Genomic DNA, 13162 nt, shown 5'->3' with positions numbered 1-13162 from the left:
TTCAAGGTCATCGACCACCGGAGAAACACGACTAACTTCCTTCTTTACAACTTCCAACATCGCCTGAGTTACACTAAGCCTAGCATTCAAATGGGTGACTTCCTGATGAGCGATCTCCAGCTACAAAGAAGTGGGGGCAGAGACATCAGGCCCTTTCAAAACGACGAGTTCAGATTTGAGCTTCTTGATCTTTTCAGCTGCTGAGCGAAGCTGAGTCACCATTGCCACTTTGGCCTCCTTAGCACACTTGACAGCATCTTGGCCAACGCGCATAGACTCAGCTGCCAGGATCAAAGTCTTATGCATTATAGTAATCAGGAAGGATCTCCTCGAGGAGGCAGGACCCTTTGCAAAAGAGTCTGAGTAGAGGACAACTTTCCCAACACTGTTAACAAACTTGGTGCATGCATCGATGTCCTTAAGCAGCTCAGCTTTCAGCAGTGCACAAACCTCGGGAAACTCTCTAGCCTTAGACTTGATAGATCTCTCATAACTGCCCGTGCGAGCAGATTTCCCTTTCATAGCAGACGAGTCAGTCACGGCAGAAGGAGGAACAAGCTCAGGCGCCATCTTAGCAGCATAATCCACCTTCCCGTTTTTCATAACGGTGAGTCTCTCAGAAGTAAAACCAGACTTAGCTCTCGACGGACGCTTCGATACAAACTCAGACACTGGAGGCGTCGCCGAACCCTTCTGCTAGGCAAGTTTCTCAGCAATGGATTTTGTTACCTTCGGAGCAGTAGGTTTCACAGTCTAAAGCTCAACAATATTCTTTGCCTTTTGGGGGAAGTTAGATTAATGACGAGCTTCTCGGTAGCAGACGAGCTCTCACGAGTAGCAGAAGGAGTCTTTGGCTTCTTCTCAGCCGAAAGTTCACAAGCAGGTAAGGAATACCTTTTATTTCCACCCTTATTAGCAGCAGGCTCTACAACATCGATTAGTCGAGCCAACGCTTTGTCCTTTATCTCTTCCTTCGGTGGCAGGCCACATTTCTCTTAATGAAAAGGGCTGAGCAGCTAGCGCTACCTATGGTACTCTGCAGGAATGCCCAAAGAGATGTGCACTTTCCTCATATCCGCCGAAGTCTTTGGAGTTGAACCAAACTCTTAATCTACACAAAGTAAGAACGACGATCAATAAATTAAAGTCCTGGAGCATGTTAACAAAAAATTCAAGCAGGATAAGAATGAAGCAGTTCACTTACCACTGATAAAGGTGGTCGGAACACGCAGCTTAGGAGAAGAGTTAGACTCCCACTCTCTGCTCACCTCCAAGGTATCTCTCGCTCACTCATGATCACCTTTGCTAGAAGCATCGAGCAACTTATGGCGAGATCTCAACTACCCTACACCTTCCTTGTGGCCAATCTCAAAGAAGTACCAAAACTCATTTATGGTCAAGCCAAGATCAAAGAACCTGCTCAAGTTTGAGAATCCCACCATCGCACGAATTGCATTTAGGGAGCACTGAGCAGGCATGCATTTCATGGAGTAAATCACCTCCTGAAAAAGACGCGGCATGGGAAAAGTAAATCCCAACATGAAGTAATATGGATGGAATTTGATAGCTCTCTTCCTAGTAGAAACACCCTTGTCGTATGGTTCATGGCCGCTATCATCTTTCACCCGCTTGACATGAACCCCTAATGGAATCGCATGCTTGTAGGCCTTAAGAAAATCCTAAAATAGCTCGTCAGAATTGCTTTTGACATGTGCAGCCTTAAAGTAACCCACCTTGCTGGAAGAACCACTTTGATGGTATAAAGGTGGAGTATGTTCATCACTTTTGCGATCGTAGGAAGACATCTCAAATTCTCTGCAAAAGTTATGAGCAAAAATATTTAGAAGGCATCTTGTGAGAAGATAATAAAAAAAAAAAAAAAAGGAGAACTGCAAGCCCAGTGCCCCTGCGCCAGGCCTTACGACCCACATGCTCTCTCTCATGCTACTAGGCCTAACTCGGTAGGAGGCCCGAGCCTCCCTTCTATCTCATTCAAGTGCCAAGAAGCCCAAGCAGGCCCCGTGGCCCAAATTAACATAGAGGGGGGCGGGTGCTCCGTGTCTCTTCTCTATTCACTAGCGAGGCCTAAGGCCTCTCGGCCCGTACTGTCCATTGGAGAGACTTGGCCCAAGCTGGTCTCTATTTATCCTTCACTTTGCACTTGCACGGGCCCATGCCCAGCAGCCCCAAGGGTCTGGCTTGAGCCGGCCCTTCTGCGCCTCAGTGCCTGTTCATCTAGCCCACGCCAGCCAACCCTCGCGTCGCACCACTGTTTTGGCCATTCGTGCACAGCAGGCTACGTCTTCCATGCCGTGTGTCACCAACATCATTAGCCCTTGTCAAGCCAATTTCTTAAGTCGCTAGACTCCCAAAAAAAAAAAAAAACAAAATTCAAGAAGAAGAAAATTCAGTTTTTTCTTACCTTGGTGCGGCACAGAGAACTATGAAAAAGTTCGCGTGACTCGATGGTCCATCCTCGAGGTGCAAGTCTTCATGAACGTAGCTTAGTTTTAAAGTGTTGCAATACTAGTTAACCGACCTAAGGATTCAAGTTACAACTTGGAAGGATATGGCATATGAGGCATGATTCTAACTGCACCTTACGCCTACAACGCCTCCAAGAGCCAAAGACGACCCCTGAAATAGTCATTTGGGTCGTCTACTTTTGTAAGTAAGACACCCGACCGACGACGCAAGGGTTGGCAGCCGAAGGTAATCCTTAAGCCAAGACTCACACTTACTATGACTACGCAAACCCATCTACTTTTTTAAAAGCAACGTTTTCAGCTGACAATCTACGATTTAAGTTTTGCAGGAGCTAAAGCTGCAGTATAACTATAACAGCTATGTGGATTTCCTCTGCTTTCTACAAGAAGCATATGTTCGGCTGCCGGCTTTATAAGTTAAAAACTTCACAACACGCCCCAAGCAAGCAAGGCGTGGGATCAGCTGGTCAATCGAAGTAGCCAACACAACCGCTAGTCTTATGATAAAGTTTTGCAAGTTGCCTCAAGCAGGCAAGGCTCCCAAAGCCTCGAAGCTGAAACTAAAACCTAAGTGATGACATGGGATCAACTACTTGGTTGAAGCAGCTCACCCAACCATTCGTTATACGATAAAGTTTTGTAAAAGACATGGCGAGATAGAATGATGAAGTAAAGCAAGAAAAGCTGTTTATTAAATTTCTAGCAAATTGATATACCGACTCGAAGGCAAACACAGTTCGAATAAAGCAGAACAAAAAGGGAAAAAATAAAGTTCCTAAGTTTAAACAAAAAGACTACTCATCGGCAGCCGGTCCTTCTACTGCCACGCTTTCAGCAGTTAAAGGTTTCATCAACTCATCCTCAATCACCCTTGCCTGGACTGCCTGATCCTCAGTTGCTCCACCAAAGGCAACCTCAAACGAGAAATCAAGCAGATCAACTAGAGAAATGAAGAAAGTCTTGAAGTCATTCTCAAAGAACTCATAATCTGACAGCCTGCCTTGAAGATGGTCTACATAACCAAGCTTGTAGAAAATGGCTTGACAAGAAGCAAGTGCCATTTCGTGATCGACTTTCTCATTCTTTAGCTGCACATTCTCCTCAACAAGCCCAGTGTGAGCACCCTACAGCTTATCCAGTTCCTTTTTCAGGTTCTCGCTAACAGACAGCGCACCTTGCAGATCCACTTCCTTGGACTCAAGCTTACTGGCAAAATCCTTGAGATGAGGCACTTTAGCATGCATGAAGACAAGCTCTTTGTCGTTGGCAAAGCAGGCAATTTGTATTTCCGAATTGACATGCTCAAGGTCCTTGACCATCGGTGAAAAATGACTGACTTCCTTCTCTGCATTTTCCACCATTGCCTAAGTTGCACTAAGCTTAGCTTTCAAATGGGCAACCTCTTGATGAGTGGCCTTGAGCTGCATAGAAGTGGGGGCAGAAACATCAAACCCCTTCAAAACAGCAAGTTCAGATTTGAGCTTTCAATCTTTTTAGCAGCCGAGTGAAGCTAAGCCATTAACGCCACTTTGGCCTTTTTAGCACACTTGACAACATCTTGATCAACACGCATAGACTCAGTTGCCAGGATCAAAGTCTTATGCATTGTAGCAATTAAGAAGGACTTCCTCGAGTAGGTAGAATGTTTTGCAAGAGAGTCTGAGTAGATGATAACTTTCCTAACACTGGCAACAAACTTGGCGCATGCATCAACGTTTTCAAGCAGGTCAGCCTTCAGTAGCGCACAAACCTCGGGAAACTCTCCAGCTTCAGAATCGGTGAATCTCTCACAACTACTTGTGCGAGCAGATTTCCTCTTCTCAACAAACAAGTCAATCACGGCAGAAGGAGGAATAAGCCCATGAGCTGTCTTAGTAGCGGAATCCACCTTACCACTATTCATAGCGGCGAGCCTCTCAAAAGCTGAATTAGACTTAGCCTCAACAAGCACTTCGACACAAACCTGAACAGCCGGGGCACAATCGAACCTACCTTTTAGTTGGGCAATCCTCTTAGCAATGAATTTGTCCACATTCGAAGTAGCAGGCTTCACAGCTCAGGCTCAACAAACTATTTCGACCTCTTTGGAAAAGTCAAATCGATGATAAGCTTCTCAGCAGTAGACGAACCCCCGCAAGCAGTAAAAGAAGTCTTTGGCTTCTTCTCGACTGAAGCCTCACAAACAAGTGAGGAAAATCTCTTATTTCCACCTTGTTGGCAGCAGGCTCTACAATAATGATTGGATGAGCAAGCGCCTCATTCTTTATCTATTTTATCTCTTCCTTCAGAGGCAATCCGCTTTTCTCCTAACAAATTGGACTGAGCAGCCAGCACCATTCATGGTACTCATCATGTATGCCAAAGGCAATGTGCACTTTCTTCAGGCTAGGAATGATGTAGTTCACTTACAACTAATAAAGGTAGTCGGAACGTGTAGCTCAGGAGAGGAGTCAAACTCCTAATCTCCACTTACCTCTAAGGTGTCCCTTGCCCACTCATGATCACCTTTGTAGGGAGCATCGAACAGCCTATGGTGAAATCTCAGCTGCCCCACGCCTTCCTTGTGGTCGATTTCAAAGAAGTACTAGAACTCATTTATGGTCAAGCCAAGATAAAAAAACCTGCTTAAGTTTAAGAACCCTACCATCGTACGAATTGCATTTGGGGAGCATTGAGCAAGAGCGCATTTCATGGAGCAGATTGCCTTCTAGAAAAGATGTGGTGTGGGAAAAATGAATCCCAACATGAAGTAATATAGATGGAATTTGATAACCCTCTTCTTAGCAATGGCATCTTTGCCGCACAGTTTATGGCCGCTATCATCATTCACCAACTTGACGCGAACCCCTAACGAAATCGCATGCTTGTACGTCTCAAGAAAATCCCAAAATAGCTTTTCGAAATTGATCTTGACATACGTAACCTCTAAGTAGCCCATTTTCCTGAAGAACCACCTTGTTGGTATAAAAGTGTAGGACATTTGTCACTTTTGAAATCAGAGGAAGACATCTCAAAATCCTTGCAAAAAGTATGAAGAATAATATTTAGAAGGCAACTTGCGGGAAGAGAAACAAATACATACATATATATATATATATATATATATAAATATAGGACCATGAGCCTAGCGCCCCAGCGCCAGGCCCTACAGCCCAACCCTCTCACTCGCAGCATGGGCCTAAATCACAGAAGCCCAATAGCCAGCCAAGCCTCACGGCCCAAACCCGGCTCTATCTCTCCCACAGAACATGGCCCAAAGGCCCTTACACGCCCAAGCATGCGGCCCGTGCCGCTCAGCCTAACACAGGAGGAAGCCTGTACGTCCCTTCCTTCTCCTTCGCGCACTCGGCGCCCCAAACGAGCCCTATGACCTATCGACCCAGTCCACTAGCAAGGGGGGAAGGGAAAGTACCCCTTGCCTCTCTCCCTCTCCTTGACACTTCAACGGGCTCAAGCCAAGCCGTCACCTCAGCCTGAGCCGAGCTGGGTCACTGGCCTACGCCAGTCACTCCCGTGCTACCCACTGTGTATACTTCCTTGCCGTGTGCCACCCACATCCTTGGCCCCTCCTAAGCCAATTTTTCAAGTCCCAAGACTCCCAAAAAATTCAAGAAGAAGAAAATTCAAATTTTCTTACCTATGGTGCGGCACTAGGAAGAACAACAACAAAAAAGACGACTCTTTGCAAGGGCAAGAGAAGAAGAAAGCTAGGGGATGGGGTAGAAAAATTTCCTCTGATTTCTCTCTTCCATGTTGGAATGAAGATTGGTCTCCAAATTTATTTAATCCCTTCCTTAAGGCAGAATTAAATAGGTATTAGGGGCAATTGGTTTCCTTTTCCTAAAAGAAGTCTATCTCCAAATCAAGAAAAGATATCAAGTTCAAATTAGGAAACAACTCTACAAACCTATGCAGCTTGGGATTTCTACACCTACTGCCTTTTTCCTACGTGCAGCCTAGCATGTGTGGGGCATTTATGGAGCCTAAAATAATCCCAAAATTTCTAGAGGCGACACGTGGACTTTTGCACAAGAAAGACAAGATTGCCCTCAATAAATGGGTAGGCTTCTCAAATACTCCTATGTGCAGGTCACACCTCTGAAGATCTTAGCAGCTGAATTTGATTGCCCACAGATCACCTGCCCTTGGCAAGGAAAAGTCAAAGCATTAAAGATACGGATTAATTACCCAAGTCCTACATGGGAAAACTAATGAAAATGGCTTGAAAACTTTGAGTTTTAGCCAAAAACCATGTAATAACTTTGTTTAATGGTGAGGACAAAGCCCAATACTAAATCAGTCTAATTAAAATGGCCCAAATATTGAATTTACGATTTTATCCCTAATGGCAAGCTTTTATCAGTTAATCTCTTTTCATTATGGATCTCTCTCATATTCTCTCCCCCATGTTTTCCTGACATTCAAAACCTTCCATTTTTCTTTCTAATCTTGCATAGCAACTCCATTTCTATCACTATGTAAAAACCACAGCTTCAACCCCAAACCTAATTTTGAGCCGTCTCCATCTCTGTGAAAATCGGAAACGATCTCTTACAAGCAAAACGGTATGATTTTGTCACTCTCTCTTTCTTCTTCCCTCCCAAAATTTCTCACTCTCTCTTTCTCTTCTCTGTAAAGATGAGCAAGAGATCTGCACTTTCATCGACATCGGCAAAAAAGCCAAAGGTGAATTTCTACCCTCCCTACTCATTCATCTGATTATTAACTTTTCAATTTGATGAAGAAGAAAAGAAGAATTCGAGGTACTGTTTTTCAATTTTTCTTCTTCAGTAGAGTTCATCGTTTGTTTCTCCAGAAAATAAATTTGAGATTTGTTAGCTTTTTGTTCATTTTTTTTTTTCAGATACAATGTATTTTTTTCCAGATACAGTTTTGCCAACATTTTTTTCCAGAAAATAGTGTTATTTTTTTTGTTTTCCAGAAATAAGTGTTATATTTTGGTTTTTTTTTTTTCAGATACAATTTTGTTTGTACACAAACAAGACAAACACTGTATCAGATTATTTTTCCTAAAACAGTGTTATGTTTTGGTTTTTCTAGAAACAGTTTTATGTTTTGGTTCTTTTTTTTTTTTTTTCCCAAAGACAATGTTAGTTTTTTCAAAAAATAGTGTTATTTTTTGTTTTCCAGAAACAACTTTATGTTTTGGTTCTTTTTTTTTTTTTTTTTTTTTTTTTTTCTAGAGATTATTAGTTTTTTTTACAGAAACAGTGTTATTTTTTTGTTTTTCCAGAAAAGTTTTATATTTTGGATTTTTTTTTCCAGAGACAGTGTTAGTTTTTTTCCAGAAACAGTGTTAGTTTTTTTTTCCAGAAACAGTGTTAGTTTTTCACCGGTTTGTTCTGATTTTTTTTTCCATAAACAGTTTTAGTTTTCCAGAAACAGTGTTAGTTTATACACAAACATTGTATCTGATTTTTTTTTTCTTCCAAAAATAGTGTTATTTTTTTTGTTTCCAGAAACAGTGTTATGTTTTTCCAAAAACAGTTTTATGTTTTGGTTTTTTTTTTTTTTTTTTTCCAAAAACAGTGTTAGTTTTTCTTCGATTTGTTTTAACTGTGGTTCTGGTGTGTTTTGCACTTCTTTTTCTCCAGTTTATTCACATGGAGGTTTTAGTACGTTTTCCATATCTTTTCCGCTGGTTTGTTCCGACAGAGGTTTCGTACGTTCTGCATTGCTTTTTTGCCAGTTTGTCTCAACGGAGTTTTTGCCATTGAACTTGTTTCAGCGGCTTTGTTCCAATGAATGCTTTCTTTTTCAACTTTGATTTGGTGGTTTTTGAAATGGGGGAATTCGATTTGATAGGAAACAGAGAGTTATTATGGCGTTTTCGTGCTGGTTTGAGGTTGGTGAAAAGTCAGGACAATATCGAATCATTTAGGGGTATTTACAGAAGTGTAGATTTGTAGTGGGTTGGGCTTGTAAGTTTGGACCGTGGACAGTAGTTTTGGATGGTTTTTTTATTAAATTTTGAGCCCTTTTGGTTAAATAATATTTTGGGATGGTTTTTGGTTAAATATTTGTTGGTCCAAGCCCTTTTCATTAAAGCTCCCTTAATACATTCCTAATTGAAGATTGACTTCAATCAAGTAAGTAATCCCAATTTAAATCAATTAGGGATAATTACTTCATTATCTCATGATATTATTTCCTATTCAATATCTTGAGAATATTTCTCCATAAAGCATTGGCCAATGGGATTCCGCCACGTGTAGGGTAAAACCCTAACATTATGGCTGGTACTATCTCTATAAATACCTCATATTCTACAAAATTTCAAAAGCTTTTGCTACCCTTAAAAAGCCCTAAACATTTTACTCTATCAGAGAAATTGACTTAGACATTGGAGATCCATTGGCCTAACCCCCCCCCCACCTCATGGGCGTGTGAGGGTTAGGCACTTGATCAAAGATGTTAATTGTTTTGCAGGTGCATTTTCATCAAGATTAAAGACGGTAGAAATTTGCATCGACACAAAGCATTATCAGCATAATAAATTGATTTAACTCTAAGCTTAGTACTAGCATCATCCATATGGAGCATGTAGTAATTGCGATTTCTGAGGTACGAACTGTGTGTGCGGACTGAATATGGGCCGTTTGATGAAATCTGAATGACTGAAAAACAATCCATCAAAATGATTTTAGGGTGAAACAGGGTCATAAAATGACCTGTCTCAAAATGAAAATGGTACTCAACATCAACTCAAAATATTTGGGATTTAAACTGTCCTATCTCGATATCAACTGAAACCTTCTTAAATTTGTCTTCTCCTTACAAAACTCTTCATCTTCCATGAGTGCTCAAACATTCTTTCATCAAAAACTTCATTCCAGTTCAAAAACTAGCTTCCCATTCCAAGCCTAGTGGTAGCTATGTTGTGATTGTCTTATCTAGCCTCACTGCAATTCCAAACAGCAATTAAGAATATCACATGAGTTTGGTTCGAGGGTGTCCAATCAATTCAACAGAAAAGACGTGGTGTTTCGGTTGATTCAAGCTAGGTTCAGAATCCTTGATTCCCTAATAGTCGACATCATACTTCATTCCCCAAAGTAAACTTGAAATTTGATGTGTTTGGAAATTTGGAATCCTAGAAATAGATCTTATTATTTATTCAAATTTGATTAATTAATTTGATGTTTATGATTAATTATGCAAGTTGGTTGATGAAATTAGTTGAAATTGGTTGATATTTGTGGAATTTTTTAGGAATTTGGGTAGGATGTGAGTTTATGAAATGTTGTTGACAGGTTGTGTATAAAGGATAGGTTGGTCAGTTTTGTTTTGTTGATGTTACATTGTTGAGTTGGAAATGATTTGTTTTTTTAGCCAAAAGAAACATATATTAAAGAGAAAACCCTCTGGTATAATCATTTCCAACAGAATCAAAATAAAGAGCATCTAAAGCAAAAGGAGGAACCTGATGCTCTTACGAATGACAACCAGTTAATAGAAGACCCTGATGAGCAAATGCATCAGTAACAAAGTTGGCCTCTCTAAAGATACGATTCCAAGAGATAATACTAAATTTGGTCGCCATTCATTTAATATCTTTAATGGTATGCTTCAGATTCCATGGCATCGAGCACACTCCCTGCACGGCTTGAATGACCATCTTAGAATCGCCTTCCACCATGATCTTCAACACACCCTTTTCTAAGGGCAAACATTAAACCTTCTCTTAGACTTTTAGCTTCAACTTCGAAAATAGTGGCTCTGTCAATATTTAAAGCCCTACCAATAATAAGAACTCCATTATGCTCCCTGATGGCAAAGTTAGCCGCTGCTTTGCCACATGCTACGGAACCATCAAAATTTAACTTAACAAAATCCTTATATGGTGGATGCCATTTAATAATTGTCAATTCTTCATGGGAACTCTTCTTAATATACTTTTTGTTGTAGTTAAAATATCTTTCACCAAAAGACAGAGCTAAGAATTTAGATCTCCACGGAGTAGACATAACTCTTCTGAAAACCTTATTATTTCTATCATTCCAAATTTGGCAACATAACAATAAAAACAAACTGAGCTCACTCAGACCTTCCTTATCCACTTGATTTAGAGAATCCATCCACTCAACAATAGAAGCAAAGTTATTAGTATTAACAATGTTAGCAGCATTAGAAACCAAGTTCCAAACGAGATGAGAAACACTACATTTAACAAATAAATGCAATTGGTTCTCCTTATCCATATTGCAAAAGGGACATAAACTATCATTATTAGGCAAAGAACAACTCAGTCTTTTCCTCGTTTGTAGTCTTTCTCTAATAAACAACCAAGCAAACATTTTAACTTTGGGAGGGATATTGAGCTTACACATTTTATTGATCACCTATGTCTAAATGATTGCACCAGAGAGCCACTCTGGATCCAAGTCGCCGATTTAATGAAAAATTTACCGCTAATGGTAGAACCCCAAATGATCTTATCTTTGGTGTTAAGAATAGGAATTGGAATATTGCATAGTTTTTTGTCACGTTATTACAGACTACTTGGACCAGTTCTCCTTATCCCAACAATTACTAACATTAAAATCACTCACTCTCAAGTTCCAAATAATATTTTGAGAATCAATATCAGTACTGAGATGGAAGAGAGGATAAGGAAAAACCCAATTGTGGGTCCAGGAACAATATGTCCTGGCCACCCTTAAAAATGACATCCCTGCTCTTCAAAATGTTCTTCCAAGCCAGAGAACAATTTTGTCTAACTTTATTTCCTAAAAAAATCCTCCTCTTGAAGGTACTTACTCTTAACCAACCTGACCCACAAATTATTCTCATCTATTAGAACCTTCCAACCCACTTAGCTAGACAAGCATTATTAAATTGATTCAGACACCTAACTCCAAGGCCACCGAATTTCTTTGAAGTACACACTCTATCCCAAGCAACATAAAAATGTTCTTATCCCTACCCCAAAAGAAATTATTGCACTGCTTTTTTAGCTTATTCAAAATTTTATTCGGGCATTTAAAACAAGACATGACATGGTTAGGCATACTTGTAAGTTTTGAGTTAATAAGAGTAAGTCTACCTGCCTTAGAAAGGGTGTTTGCCTTTCAGCCTGCAAGCTTCTGCTTAACCCTTTTTAACAGCCCATTCCCATTTACTTGATCTTTCCAAGCTACAATGTTATGAATACCAAGGTACTTACCAATAGTAGTTTTGTGTTGGATTTGTAAAATATTAACAATATTATTTCTAACATGTGAGTTAGTATTATTTAAAAAATAAAGGGAAGACTTATAGAAGTTAATATTTTGCGTATCCACCTTAGCAAACAAGTTCAAAATAAAGAGAATATTTCTTGCACCCTTGGGGGTAGCCTTAGCAAAAAGCAAGCAATCATCAGCAAAAACTAAATTTGAGATTCTAAGGCCCCAGGGAGACGATAAGATACCAACGTGGGATTTAGCACCATTAGCCATCATATTAAGATGCCTAATTAAAGGTTCCATGCACATGATGAAAATGTAAGGCGAAAGGGGATCCCTTTGCCTAATACCTTGTTTGGGGAAAAAAAAGTAACCATGAGCACATCCATTGATTAAAATTGAAAAAAGAGGTAGAGGTGATGCATTCCATAATTAAAGAGACCCACTTGATATCAAAACCAAATCTAAGAAAGACGTATCTAATATAATCCCAATTTAGAAAATCATATCCCTTCATTCTGTTAAACCTTGTAAACATTTCATGAGTAATAAGAGTGTTGTCCTGGATAGCTCTACTAGGAGCAAAAGCCCCTTGGTTTTGAGAAAAATGCAAAAATCCAGTAGAGGTTTTAATCATTTAATGATGATCTTAGTGATAATTTTATAATTGACATTACACAAACTAATAGGTCTATAATTACAAACCATATCCGAGTTATCAATCTTTGGAATTAAGACTATTAGTATCATTTATAAGTCGTAATGTAGATATATTTTGGAAAAAAATCTTTTTTATTTTTGTTAAAATTGGGAGTCAAAAGACCCAAGACAAACAACTAACTATTAACAAAGTGGGTATGAGGAAACCCAACAGCATCCACAAAGATCAACTGATCCACAAAAGGAGGAGGCTCATAAAAAACATGAAGATCAATGTCAAACTTAAGGCCTAAATCTGTCATACCATCAGCCACTCTATTCTTCTCATAATAAACATGAGAAACCGAGCAAATCCAATCCCTGCTTAATAACTCCCGACAAGTAGTAATGAGACGAGCAAGAGGGTGCATAGAGGAATTAAAATCCATTACCAAAGTAACGGCCATAGCGGAGTCCAATTCAACAAGCACTTTTCTATAACTCAATCTTCAAGCAAGAGACAGACCATGAAAAAGACCCCATAACTCAGCATTAAACACATTCCCCACACTAATATTTATAGTGAAACCAGCAATCCACACACATGCAGCAGCACGTAAAATCCCACCAGCACTAGAGCACCCCTTGCCACTCTTCCTACTGCCATCCACATTCAACTTGACATAATTAGGAGGAGGAGGATCCCAGGCTAAAAAAATCATACTTTTCACAGGCTTAGCACCAACATTTTGCACCTTAAACCGTTCTTGAGCAGCTTTAAAAATGAAAATCTGAGGTTGAATTGGGAAAATGAATTAGATGCAAAAATGCTTAAATTCCTCCATTTCC

This window comes from the organism of the source record quoted next, unplaced genomic scaffold (assembly GCF_019419815.1).
Source record: "Pyrus x bretschneideri cultivar Hongxiangsu unplaced genomic scaffold, Pyrus_bretschneideri_v1 Contig14, whole genome shotgun sequence".
Lineage (NCBI taxonomy): Eukaryota > Viridiplantae > Streptophyta > Magnoliopsida > Rosales > Rosaceae > Pyrus > Pyrus x bretschneideri.
This window is presented reverse-complemented; position numbering follows the sequence as displayed.